Source organism: Thunnus maccoyii, chromosome 1, assembly GCF_910596095.1.
Source record: "Thunnus maccoyii chromosome 1, fThuMac1.1, whole genome shotgun sequence".
NCBI classification, from domain to species: domain Eukaryota; kingdom Metazoa; phylum Chordata; class Actinopteri; order Scombriformes; family Scombridae; genus Thunnus; species Thunnus maccoyii.
Window position 1 is genome coordinate 38,784,273 of NC_056533.1, and position 15,094 is coordinate 38,799,366.

At 38.7% G+C, this 15,094-nt stretch overlaps 1 long non-coding RNA gene across 1 annotated transcript; it reads right to left on the reverse strand.

Annotated features, from left to right (window-relative positions):
• Positions 1-5,354: 5,354 nt before the first annotated feature.
• Positions 5,355-9,324, reverse strand: LOC121903929. Its single transcript, XR_006098138.1, has 2 exons — positions 6,757-9,324; positions 5,355-5,804 (listed from the first exon to the last, which is right to left on the reverse strand). It is a non-coding gene; the product is annotated as an uncharacterized LOC121903929 (long non-coding RNA).
• Positions 9,325-15,094: the final 5,770 nt, after the last annotated feature.

Sequence of the window (15,094 nt, forward strand, 5' to 3'; positions counted from 1 at the left end):
TCTTTGGATGTATTTTTTAAATCAAAGCAACTATCTAGCTGTTAACTGCTGTTACCAACCTCTCGACGGAGAAACAGAAGAGTTATTTCGTGAAGATAAGAAGAGAAATGAAGGGGTCCTTGTTGGTAATATTCTCTCTACTGGCTGGGAGCTAAATCAGCTGAGTGATCCTGGTCTGCTGCGCTGTGAGGAAACATCAAAAGTGGTGTGACAGGACGTGGAAGCGGAGTGCAAGCTAGGCTAACTGCTAACCTGTACAAACCAACAATCATGTTGTCTGATGTTCTCTGGACAGCAAAATGGATTATTTCACCCCATCAGTGCTGGTCACTGGTTGACATGCAGGAGCTGCTACATCCAACTGAGACATGTACTTTTCTCTCTAAAAGCATTTTAATGTGCTGTGCTGCTAACTGCTCGTTCTTATGTTGTTGCTTTTTGTTCTGTTTTGTATTTCTCTTGGGATTTATATGTTTTTAGATATACAGTATATCTGTATCCTTTATCCACTTAAAGCTGCACTAATCAAATCAGGGGTCAAATGGCTTTGTGTACTGTCAGAAGTGTTGCTCAGAGTGATGAACTCAAATGTCTCAAGTGTGTATACGAGGCAGACAGATGGACAAGCCAAATGCAGACACCAAAGACTGACAGGTTAAATGAGAAAGGCTTTAATGCTCATAAACCAAGAGACGGGCTTACAGGTAGTCAACGGGAAGGCAATAGGTCCAGGTCAGAAGGTCAAAACCACAGATACAGAATCAGGTCGGCCAGAGAGAGCTACTTAACGATGACTGCACATCACATCACTGGAGTGAAACATGGTTAAGCCATGTTCTGCAAACTCACTCCATTAATGAACAACACAAGCACAGATCTGGCAGGAGGCAGTGCTGCAGTGGAAGTTGGAGACGCCAAGAACTACAACAACTGTCACAACAGTCAACGCCAGAAATACCGTCAGTCAGTGAAGCTGGACTGAGCCTCCATATTGGATGTTTTGCACATACGATTAATTTAGCGTCACAGAAAGCGACAGGACTCAACCAGGTGTTCAGAGTGCTGCGTTGAGCCCAAACAGGAGATGCTTAATATACCAAAACACACCTTTTATTCATGATGTCACCACCTGCTGGAACTCCAGGTATAATATGCTTGACAGGAAGCAGCTGCTTACTCAGCACCGACAGAAAAGGCCCTCGGGGAGAATAAAGACAACCACATTGTCTGACCAGGACATGAGAATGGAAGAGGAGGTAACTGAGGTCCTTAAACCACTAAAAACCCTCAAGACACTGATGAACACTAATTAATTAATGATCCTGCCCCTCAAAACCACAGAGCTCAACTCTGTGGAACCCAGTGACGAAGACAGTCACAACTGTGAGGACAGAAACCTGGAGGACAGATACTCTGCTTGTCATGATTCCTCCACAAACGCACAGCTGTTGACCAGATGTTCAAGGCTCTTCCTCATGTGGACGACGCCTGACGTGACTCATCACACAGACTGTAACCATGTAAGAACAGAACATCTTCATTGTTTAATTGGAAACACTTGCTGCTACAGTGTCAGTAGTGCTGATATATTGAAGTTTTATCATAGGTCACATGGAGACGTTGTTGAACTGTTTACTGAACTCTTTGAAACTGAACAAGCTGGAACTGTTAATGCTGCTTTTAGACAAGTTAGTCATTTTATCTTATTTTATTACTTTTATCCCAATGTGTCCTTCATTGTTTTATTGTGTTCTGTTGTGCTATTTATTGTTTTTTATATCTTGCTGTGCAGCACTTTGGAAACCTTGTGTTTGTTAAAATCGTGCTATATAAATAAAGTGGATTGGATTGAAGTGGATTATATTATTTTATTATTAATTTTTTTGTATTTTGTTTAATTTATTTGAGAACCTTTTATTATTGGAGAACTTAGTAGTTTTTCACAGCAGTATTATATTTTTTTATCTTTATATATTTTATTTTTTATTATGTTTCATTTAAATATTTTATTAAAAAAAATGTACAAACTGTTGATGTTTACAAAAGTTCAAATTGTCAACAACAATTTTATGTTTTTTCCCCTTATTGTACCAAAAATGAACCAAACAAACTGTGACTTCAAAACTGAAGTATGTACAGCCGATACACCTCGAATATACATGTGAATTACTACTGTATTATCACATAGTAATACACATGCATATCATAAAAATGTATCTATTGTATTTTATTATTTATATGTGATAAATTCAGTGCACTTTTAAAATATAAATACATGCAATGAAACATTTAAAACACAACTGACATTAATAACTGGACTTTAACCTGGAGATATCAACATATAATACAAACTAAAACAACATATGTGATTTAAAATTGCATATTTATTGTTATTCTGTCAAACGTTTCAGTACAATATTAATTATTCCATGTGTCAGGCTCTACAGGTTTAGTGTCTGCAGAAGAGTGAATAATGGAGCACCAGAAACACGACTCACATGCTAACACAATGAACGCTAACACCTCCTGGATCAGATTATAAAGTTACTGTGACAGAGAAGAACCATCAATCTGCTCCTCTGCTGTAACAGTCCATTAACAGACACACATTAAGACACTCTTTATTGCATTTACACATCGTAAATCTTCCTCTGTCACCCGTAATATTCAGAGGGTGAACATAATAAACCTGGAGGAGCTTTTTCATCTCATATAAACAGCATCATTTTCCCTCCTACCGTCACAGCACACATACCACAAAACTCCAGAAGCACCAGCTCCTTTCTCTTTATAGTTTCAATGACCTTTACAGAGGACATGTTACGCTTTTTCTGATTTTTTTGTTATTTATATCCTGTTAGCATGTCGGATGTTAAATATGGTCAAAGTTTCAAAACTTGAGGTGAACGTATGTAGAAATACTGCCTGTAAGACAAAAGTCAGGGCTTCAGCCTGCTCTTAACGCTTCGTTTACAATGGATTTTTTTTTCTATGGCCGTCGGTTACATAGCCTTTGTTGCTAAGGTGGTTGCTAAGATGGTTGCTAAGGTGTTTTCATGTGTTGTCCACTCTCGTATTTCAGATGTGATTCAGCTCCAACATGTATGGATGGATTTGAGAAGTTGACATTTGGAGTAAAGAAGGAGAAAAAGAAGTGAAATCCTGCTACTATAGTTTGTTTACGTCCTGAATCCGACCAATCAGAACAGAGCGGGCTCATCAGGAGGGCGGGGCCTTTAAGAGACAGGAGCTAAAACGGCCTGTTTCAGACAGAGGCTGAACTGAGGGGCTGCATAAAGGACCAGTAGAAGATAAATAAGGAGTTTTTAACTGGAAATCATGCAAAAATATTCCAGTAGAGCCCCAGAATATAAATATAGAGCTGAATGTGCTGAATATATGTCCTTAAGAGTCACAAAAGTGATGCAAGCACTAGACTTTTATATTGTGAAAACAGCCTAATGACCCTCTTCTTCTGCTAAAACATCCAGACATGTTGACAGGATGTTAACCAGTGTTTTTAATTTTGTGCTCAATAAGTTGAGTCTATACATCTTCTTTCTATTCTGAACCCTACATAGTTTCCTCAAAGAGCCTGAAAACCTAAAACCAGTGATGCTGGGAGGGTAACATTAGTCTGTTGGTCCCAACTGATACATCTCAACTACAGCTGGATGAATTGCCACAAAATCTTGAACAGACATTCATGGTGATTTCTTCCCCCCTTGCAACCATGAGGTTGATATTTGGGGTTTTTAGAGAAATCTCTCTACAACTATCGGATGAACTGCCGTGAAATTGTGTGGAGACATGTTTGTTTCCCGCAGGATGAATCACACTGAGGATTGAGCTCAAAGCGCTGCTGTGTGTAAACTCTGCTTCACAGTGCATGACAGCAGCTCAGTGTCTGCTTACTAAATGTGAAACGAAATCATCATTTCCCACAAAGTATTTGATGATCAAAAACCAGCATCTTTAGTCAGACTGAATAAGAAAAACAAATTACAACATATCTTATTAAATTAATAATCAGTAATAATAATAAACACACTCAGGCTGGACTAATGATCAATCAGCTGCTGGTTGAGTCAGTTGCTGCAACATTCGTCATCAGCTGTAATTAGCTTCTCTCTGAGGGTTTTAAATGACAGACTTGCTGTTTGTTCCTAACTGTTGTCTGATTGATTGACAGCGGCCGCCGCCGCCTGAAGAACAGCCTGTCAGACAGGAAAGAAAACGCAGAAACCCTTCAGAGGACGGCTTGTCAAAGTCTCAAGGACATCATGACGGCTGAATTAGAAGACTGAAACTCTGTGAAACTGGACAAGACGTCAAAGTGTGATTTAATTCTGCAGGAGTGTAATGAGAGGCTGGGACGTCAGAACTTTTTACAACACGACTACTCACATTACTGTCGGCCAATAGTTTACCTACAATGAAACATGTGATCTCCCCTTCACATTAAAAGACCTTTCAGACAGCTGCTGTACATAATACATATAAATATTTACAGCTGCAATGATCAGACGAGTAATTGACCAAAAGAAAATGATTAATCGTTTGTCATTTTTCAAGCAAAAATGTCAAATATTTGTCAGCATCAGATTCTCAAATGTGATGTTTTGCTGTTTTTATTTGCCATGTTTGACAGTAAATTTAATATCTTCAGTTAAATATCAAATTGAAGACGTCACAGTGGCTCTGAGACATTATGATGCCCTGTTTTTCACTATTTTTCAGTATTTTATTGACTAAACGACTAATCAAGAAAATAACCAGTTGATTAATTGAAAATGAAACTATTTGTTAGTTGCAGCCCTTTAAATATTATTATTATTATTATTATTATTATTATTATTATTATTATTATTATCATTATTATATTAAGCCCTTTTAATTCAGAAAGAACATGAATTAAGCTTCTTTTAATCTGTACCACTGATCTGGAGATCAAACTCATCACTTATATACTGTCAGGTTCTAGTTTGATGTAAATTTACAATCAATTTACGATCAATTCCATCAACATGAACTATTTGCTTCCTAAAAAAACCAAACCTGATGAATAACAGATGAAATGTTAAATCACTTCATTTTAATTGAACCTCAACATCTTGTTCATCTGAACCTGAAACTTTCATTCATTAGTATAACTGAAGCTGAACAAACATGTCACACAAACACAAGATTAAAGAAGGAAGAAGCTGATTAAACATGGCATCTTTGTTTTAAATACATCACTCAGTTTAAGCTTCATTTAAAGTTTGACAGAGTCGAAGCAAACCGACAAGATTTCAGGAGGATTTGGAGGTAAAATCAATTGTTACCTTCAGTCAGACGATGATGCATGAAAATTGAAACAAGGGTGATTTTATTAGTTTAAAAACTTCCCAGAATAAAAGATTTGTGGAGTAGCAGAGCTTAAATTAGTTGATAAATGACGTACATTTGCAGAAGGTAAAAACATTTGAAAGGTTTTTTATCACCACAAAAACCAACAGTTTTTGTTTTCTGACCCTCATTTGCAGACAGTCTCCTCCAGTGTTTCTCTATTGTGAATATGATGCAGCTTTTATATTTACTGTTATTATTAGAAAGCTTTGTCCTTTGTCAGTTCTTCTTCTTTATTTTCTCCCTCAGCCGCTGTTTCACATCTATTATCTCTTCTGCTTCTCTTCTCCTCCTTCGCTCCTTTCAGACGGAGACTGTCGCCCGTCTGAACAGCTGAAATGATCTTCTGCCGTGTTTAGACGCGTTAAAAGCTTTTTCTTATCATGGTCCATCTAATCGCCGTCCATAATGATCTGTCAAATGATTATGAAAGACAGGACACTTAACACACAGCAGCAGATGTGATAAAAAAAGCAGCAGAATAACTGATGTAATAATTAGTTAAGCAAATATTAGGAGCCTTAGAAAATGTGTTGAATTGGTTGGTCAAACACTCGGAGGACAAAAGAACAAGATTTAGCTTAATAGTTGTTTTTATGTTGTTTCAGGTACGTTTAAAGAACGTTAAAAACACTGGTTTCAATCTCCTGTTAAGCATCAACCTCAGATCATCTCAGTCTGAACACTTTCAACTTTAAAGCTGAAGTTTTATATTCAAAATAGATGAAATGACAATGTGTAATGTGGAAAGAGTCACTCATAATAACTAATATATATTAGCCATGTTCTGGTTTTATGGTAACATGTCAATGTTGTGTTTTTTCCAACTGTCTTCATGTAGCCAAAAAATATCAGTTATTGCAGCTTTAACAATGAATATGTACTTTTAATTCATTACTTATATATAGATCTAGATATGAACAGGTGTATCAGGAAGTGTTTATTGGACATATTTAATGAAAATAATGACAGAAAAATGGCCACAAATCTTGTGACGTGTCTGGATGAGATTGAAGCTGCTACACAGGTTGATATAAGTCAACTAGAAGTGTCACTTTCTCAAAAATCAAGTCAGAACAAATTGTAATTTACACATAACCCACATATACCTCGACCTAAACTATGTTGCAGAATTAACTTTGGTCCATTCTCACTTACGACAAGCTAACGTTACTGTTAGCTGTTGCATTTTAGGCCGTTTTCAAACCGATAGTTGGTTTGATCTCATCCAGATCAGCTGAAAAGTTTGTTAATGTTTGTTTCTTTTCACACAGAGAAAAATTGTAGGCAAATCAAAATGCATCACTAGAAGCCTGATGAGAACGTAAACAAGCTCCTAACTGTGCAAATATCAAGAAAAGATACTTAGTTGTTATTCCAGGTTGAACCTCCATTCATTCTCCAGCTATCTGCATGCAAAGCGCTCCTGCTTGCAGCTTTGTAGTCGGTCAGATGGAGGTCGGATCACGTTTCCACCACAAGCAAACTGCCCCAGAATCTGTATGTAAGCAGACTGAGAGCACTTTGGTCCGAGTACGACTGCTGAGTTCAGATCTGCACAAACCGATGTTTGAATAAAGTCTTAAATCAACGTCTCCCATCATCATGAAAAACATCAACTATTACCTGCAACCTGATGGGTTTGGAAAAACAAAAGAAAATAACCTCCTTTCAAACTTTCAAATTGAAGACAAAGAGCTTCTTTCTGCCATTTTTAACCAACAATCATAGAGACAGAAATCCATTAGAGGAAATTCTTCAACACCCAAACAAGCAGGAAACGGACCAGAATGCACTGCTGCATCAGGAAAAGATAAAACACAGTATTTGTGTGATTCACATTCTCTAAACTAGAAAAACGATTTTCCTCTTAACTCAGAGATGCAACCAGCAGCTGACAACAACACATTACATCTCATCTCTGGAGGAGGTCAAGAGGCAGGAAATGGAAAAAAAGTAAATTACATCACTTCTTCATAAAATATGTCCTCACCGAACACCGAACATCAGTTCAGATGGAAAATTTCCTAAAAAATGAGTCATGGCAGTCAGAAGCTGCTTCAGAGTTCACTACATTACTCAGTTGATTTGTTCCATTGAACGGTAATGAACTGGGTACAGAATCGATGTCCTTTTATAGACGCCAACGACCTCCTGCAGCGTCCACGTCTACAGCAGAGACAGCTTCACTCTCAGAGAGTTAAAATGGAAAAATATGGACAGGAAACAGGCTGACAGTGGTTATAGCGATTATATACCATGTGTACATACACAGATCCACAATGTCACAGCTGAGTAATGTTGGACTATTTATATAGAACCTTTTATTTCCACTAACTTCATATGGAAGATAGAGACGATGTAGCAGAGCAGCTTTTACTCCAGCAGACTGGTTATAAGTTTAAAGCTCTTTAAAAATTAGTATTAGTTATGATGAATCTGCTATTTAAAGATAAGTGTTAAAGTAAATGCCTTTATGTTTGATGCATTTCATTTGTTACTGACTTTGTCTTAACACATATGAAGCTTCATTTCCCTCTCCTCTTCCTCTCTTTCTTCCCCCGCTCTTCTCACTTTCGCATCAGCTGTTTAGGGGCGTCGCTCCTAGTTATCAAATCAGATTGCTCCACGATTTCTAACCACCAATCACGGCTCACCTGTCAAACTTTAAAATCCGTTTCCCTCTTTGTCGCTGTCAGCTCCACCCCATCCATCCACCTCCACGGCCGCATCCCAGAAGTTCCATCCTCCTCATCCCAGATCAACATCTTCTCCACTCCATTACTTCAGCACCAGGCCCGAGTTCACCAGAAGCCGCTACCACACCACCAAGATCTACGCCTCTTCATCACCATCACCAGTGTCTAGACTCCATCGGGGGGGTGGGGGGGGGTTATCCTATACTACTCTCACACTCACCTCCCCCCTTTCATATCCAGCGACATCATGATGGGGTCTAATAGCCAATAGACCGGCAGCTGTTCAGCATGTACAAGAAGTGTGAAGGACAGTAAGTCTGTACCAGGTAGCAGGTTGAGTTTACAGGTTTGTAATGCTGAACAGCAGTTAAAGGTTTTAATGCTTCCATATTGATCATTGGCGGTTAGTTTGGTGACATATAAATGCTGAATAAGCAGTGAGTCGGAGGCTGCGGCTATTTCCTGGATCATGAGGTACCAGTGCAAATCTTATATATATACTGAACTTGAAATAGAATCAGTATAATTAGTTCATTTTTATCAGGATGAACTGATAAGACTCCACTCAGCAGACGCTACAGTCTTATTCAGTCATCATCAATAAGTTAATGTGTCTAAGTGCACTAATGTTCTGCATCAGTGCTGATGCACAGCGGGCAGAGACTGACGAGGCCTTCAGTGTACCAGAAAAGCTCAGGAGAGAATAAAACCGATAGACGGCGAGGCTCTGAGTGCTCGCAGGAAATGGACATCACAGGAGGAAGAGATAGATTAGATCCACATCGGAGCTGAGAGCCGCTGAGTGAAACACGAGCTGCTGCTTAACAGCAGTTTAACAGCACTTATTCTTTTCTTACTTTTCTCTCCCGTTAGAATTTGTCTCGTAGCGTTCGCAAACTGATTTGTTCTTTATGAAACGCAAAGACTGAAACGGATTCAACTCGCTCTTAATTAGGATCCGTAAAGTTTTAAATTACTCATTGAAATGACAAAACAAAGGCAACACAAACAGATCTATAAGCACATGAAGAAAGTGAATTATATACTAATCTAGAGACAGTTTGCTACGTTGTTTAGTTACTGATGTGTTTCAGTCTTTTGTCCTTTTATCAGCTGCAAACTCAGCCAGCAGGCAGCAGTGGAAGAAATACTGACATCTCTTACTTAAAGATCCTATGCAGACATGTTTTAACCCTCCTGTTGTCCGTGGGTCAATTTTGACCCGGGAGGACAAATGGTTTTAAAACAGTATCCTGACTAAACTTTTATCTAACAATGCATATTTTATAAACTGATCATGTGTTTTATGTATAAAATATTGATCTGATCACTATAACTTTGAAATAAATGTAGTAGAGTAGTACAAAGTGGTAAAAGTAACATAAAATGGAAATACTCAGGTAAAGTGTAATTACCTCAAAATTGTACACAAGTACAGCTGAAGACAAAAGGCTTCATTCAACTTATTACACACACAGAACATCTGGAAACACGCTGAGGTGGAAAATCTGCACGAGATGCAACGTCACAAAAAAACAAAACGCTGACACTTACAAACTGTGAAAAGATGAAATTAAAGTTTAAACCGCAGCATCAGGACCACCTGCTGCTGTCTGATCAGCAGCTGATGGAGATTAAACACATTTCCTTTGCCAGACGAGGATGGTGGAGACAATGATTTCTGAAGTATTTCTTTCTTTTCCCTTTTCATTCCTGAAAAAAACAAATAAATAAACCAACAGAGAAACTCACTTTCAGACAGAGAAAACAGTCCAGAATCAATATCCTCTCATTGGGTTTAAACAATACCTGTTGTTGCAGAGCAGAACCAGAGCAGGATTTCATCAGTGGTTACAGCGTTATTGCTCATTACAGACAGTACGGTTCTGTTCCCCTTCATGTACATTGGATTAAGAGCCGCCGTCTTGCTGTGTTAGCGCGTCCTAACTCCATTTACCTTCTCGATGTGAGCTAAACTGTGGATTAGTGTTTCCATAGGGGGGAATATGCATTGATTTTTGATATGTGCATCACCGACTGATTGCATCATTCTGTCTCCTGCTGCTGAAGCCAAACGGATGAAGTGGAAGAAACCATTGCAAACGTTCATATTCATGATTAAAGTGACTGAAATTGAAAGGTGAGAGATCTGTCGCCACTTTCATTTCAGTTTTTCGGCTCAGCTCGTCTCAAATCATTATATGTTCCCAGAACTCCAACCGAGACGATATTGCGTTTATAGTGTGAGTGAACATATGGTCGACTGCCAAGAGAGACAAAACTTTTTATTCCGCTCGCTACGACGCTTCTTCTTCATCTCCTGCTTGTTTTGAACTCATCATCTATTTATCTCAGCACAGATCATTAGTTTAAGAAGCGAGTTATTGTTGAGTTAGAGCTTCAACATCTGTTGTGTTAGTGAAGGAGCGTAGACGACGTTCAAACAGGCAGAACGCTCTGTTTGAATTAGAGAGAGGGTTCCATGAGTGGATCTTCTCTATTTATTTACTTTTTTTTGTTTGTTTGGTTCTTTTTGATGCTGCTGCTGCTGCTGCTGTGTTGGTAGAAGAAATTAAAAAGCTCTGAAGTCCAGGATCACAGAAACACACACAGCATGAAGCAAACACAAATCATCAGTTTTCTGGTTTCAGCAACACTTTTCTTCCACTGAAAAACCAGGAGCCGAATGATAAAAGCCAGAAATATGTATACACATTCTCTTCATCAGATTCATAAAGCCGCATGGTTTGTTTTAGAAATCTCAGTCATTGAGGAACTGGGTACACAAGCCTCATTTCCACTCCCACAATGACCCATAGATGGCTGAAGACACCTTTAATCAGCTGTTTTCATATCAATAACAGTCTGTACAGCTGTCGATGAAACAAACAGGAAAGAAGACGTGTTGTTGCACCGGCGAGGTTCTCCAATGGAAGAATGGCGTCCACGTAAACCATTATCAGCAGCGATATCTCAGAAACGTCATCAATGATTAGTTTGTGGCTCAAACAACTAAAGATAAAATAAAAAGAAACATCAACAACAGCAAAATAAAATGTTAACTCCTGTGTAAATTAAAAGAATAAAATTAATCACATAAAAGTAATTAATCAATGTTACATTTATTAATGTGGCCTTTGATTGGTATTTTACAAATCTGTAGCTGGTTGTCAAACAATGTTTTACTGATAGGTTTCACTTCTGCCTTTATATTATTTAATCTCCATCTCATCACTTTAGAAAAACATGTGTGCACCTGCTCTGAAGAATGCACATCTCTCACATTCTGTGTTTATAAATACCAGTTTATGTACTGGAAATGGCGTATGCATGTTTTTGTACGTACGCATCGTTTATGCATCTGGACCCTGAACTCTCTGAATCACTGCCGACGTCTCTCATTTTGTCAGAAATTGTGTTATTAAATCTCTGAGACTCTTTTTAATGGCAATAATCTAACAACTAGATAGCACCGAAGCAGCAGGTAGAAAACTGCATTCCTGCATTCCTTCTTACGGCCAGCAGGAGGCGCCTCCACCGGCTGTGTGTTGTCATATTGAGTGTTTGATATAACTTCTGTCTTAATACTTGTCAGTCGCTTTATGTGCTGCTATAGGTATTCTGATATTGAGGCGTTAATATGTTTATGCTGTGCTGTGTGTTGTTATGTTGGATCGCTGGCTGTCAGGGTCTTTATTTCTGCTTTAATGTGCTCTTATGTGCTAATGGCAGCTTGTTGTCTAATAATTCTTGCATAGTTTTACTATTTGTTTGTGCTGATGTGCTTTTGTATGTTTTCTTTTAATGCTTTTAAGAGCCACCAACCTGCCAGGGACTGCAGATGAAAATGAGTCTGTATGGCTAAATCTGGCATGTTCATTAATGTGCATTGTCCCTTCTTAAATAAATAAACATTAACATAAACAATTCTCACTTTCATTGCAGATGCACGTTGCAGATGTAGTGCCTTATTAAACTGTTAATATATATATAAATCATTCTGGGATGTAGAGTCTGGATGCACAACCGTAAACACTTTACTCCTTTACTGTGCACTCACACCCAAAGATTCCTGAGCAACAAAAGCAGCTGGCAGTCATTTATTTTCTATGAAAGCTGGCGACGAAGGGCTTCAGATGCTTTGGCAGCGGTGAGCAGCGAGATGCCGGCGCCAAGAGCGACGAGATGAAGTTGAGCAGAGTTTGACTTAATGCAAATCAGCGGCGATGCTGGTGAAGCAGCAACCAACTGCAGATCGTTCCTCGCAAACATCTGTTCCATTCCATATTGACAATGGAAGAGAAATTGATCATTGTGGTCTCTCGGAGCTCTACGATTTGTTGTTGTTTGTTTACTGTGACATAAACCTATGGAAGTAAGTGTCAGTGATAGTAGGGATGTCTGGTAAATGATTCGGCCGAATAGCTCTACTACAAACTTGATATTTGCCACAACCAGCTCTGCTTGAAGCCCCGCCCCCCTGCCGACGACCGCTAGAGGGCTGGCGGCGAGCATCCAGAGCGCCCAGTTACGAGATGATGACAGGCTGAAGCAACAGTTTATGAACTGGAACCCATCTGTTCACTTTGAGGAGGATCAGTTCTTCACAAGCAAGAAGGTTGACAGATACATTTTATGACTAATTACACAGTAAATTTTCTAAATGTAACAATAGTTGGTGGTGAAAGTGGCTGAAACATGGGGAAACTTTACAGTAAAAATGTATCTGAATGTGTGAGAAGCAACATTTAGTGAAATCATCAGTCACTCTTCATGATGTTCGTGATTATGATGTCACTGTTTTCATTTTTACCATCAACACAGTTTTCATTACAACTGCCAAAATTTGGTGCACATGCAAGTAAAAAATTCATTATTATTTCAATGCTCCTGCAGAATGTGAATGCTTTTTTTTCTTTTTTTATAAATGTTTGGCAAATTTTCGTTTTTCTCTTTATTTTGTATGTGATTATTTGAATATTTACCCTTAAAATGTCTGTACTTCAATCACAAAATACACCATAAATTGTAAAGGAAAACAAAAATCCTATGATATGTTTCACAATCTACCTACTAATGTTTTCTGTATTTTCCTTCAGGGCAAGAGGAGGCTGAAGGACGCTGCTGTTCAGACCGTTTTCAAATTCACACCACATTTATTGAAAAAGAAAGAAACTATCGAGGTCACAGTGACAGTCGGTTTCTCCTTCTGTTCCTTCATGTTCTTCACACATGTTCTCGCTCAGCCTCACAGGGGATCTGGACCTGTTGGACCTTTGTGTTTTGTGTTGGATAATGAGGCCGTTACTAACATTGACCATGGAGATAGCGGTAGATGATCATAACAAAGCCGTTCTGATGCAAGAGACTGCTGTGGAGACCAGTGTCATTGACGGCGTCCTTCATGATGACACTGTTATGATTGATGTCAATGTTGATGAGGTCGTTGCTGATGACATAACTGAGTGAACCACAAACAGAGACTCACAAACTATTATGCATGATCACGACTGCCTCTGCATAACACAACAGCAGATCTCTGTGAGCACCGATCACAGCTACGTGGTTTCTGAGTCTCCCAGAACACTCGAACGTAAAGCAAATGCAGTTCAGGATCAGCTCGTTGCAGCTCGCTGAAGTGTCAGCAGACAAGGAGAATGAATTCAAGACTGTTGTCCTTGAAAGATCTGACAAAAGGTTATTCAGAAAAAGTTTGCTGATCTCAAATGAACGTGCTGCTCTTCTGGATTCTATAAATGATTTAGTTTTACTTTATTTTTAGAGAAATTCTGAATAAATTTCAAAAGAAGTCAGCAACATTTTTTGAAGAACTAAAACAGTTTGTGACTCCAAAGGATTATGACTTTGTCAAGGAGAAGTTCAGCTTTGCTTTGCCACATCCACAAACTATTCATAAATGGTCAGCAGATCCTGATTTACTGTCTCATCTTTCACAGCTCTGAAGTCATGTCTCTGAGAAGAGGAAAGAGGGAAATGAAACTATCTGCTCATTGATGATGGATGATTGTACGTCGACATCGGTGCTGTTGAAACAGAAAACACAGCAGCCACACAGGCAACGGTCGTCATGGTTGTAGCCAGCAATGAGTCTTGGAAGATCCTCTCTACCTACTTCCTCATCAGCAGCCTGACTGGAGCAGAGAGGTCGAACATGATCCAAAAGAGCCTTCATCACCTTCATGCTTTCATGCTATCAGTGTTCAGGTTGTTTCGCTGACATGTGATGGACCATCGCAAAACTTTCGCCATGATCCACAACTTTGGTGTCACAGTTAACATCACAAATATGAGACTCCATTTTGTCCATCCAGAGGATCAAACACAAAAGGTGCTTTTGGATTCATGTCACATGTTAAAACTCATGAGTTCATTTTGTCAATGAAAATTTTGATTGTTGATGATCTTTTATTGTCATGACTAAATTGTAAAAACAACATAAATTAACAAATATTGACAACAAAAATTATGGCGAAATGTCTGTTCATTATGTCCTGATGAGTAAAGATGAGATGAAATAGTCGGTTCTGTTCAGGGGACGGACGACTGAGATGACAGTAGCCGCCTCAAAGCAATCATTTATCTGCCCCGCCACAGTTTCATGCTGGTCATGTCCCCCCGTATATAACCGACGCGCACGCACACACACACACACACACACACACACACTGAGTCCTAAACATCTGATTAATTTATGCATTTCATATTAATTTATGCAAACCCCTTCCAACCACATAATCGACCACTTAACAGGAGCAATTTAACTGTAATTAGCTCATCTTTTTTATACAGTTTTATGTACTTTCTATTTTTGAAGCAGGATTATTGTAAATTGTGAAAACACACAGTTAAATGGGTGTTTGATAGATATTTTGATGCCCTGATAATAACAATCCAAATGGGCTTACAGTTAAATTTGATGGCTGTTTTGATGCCCTAATTAAAAAAAATGAAATGAGGAGAAAGAACAAGTATGTGTTGTAGAT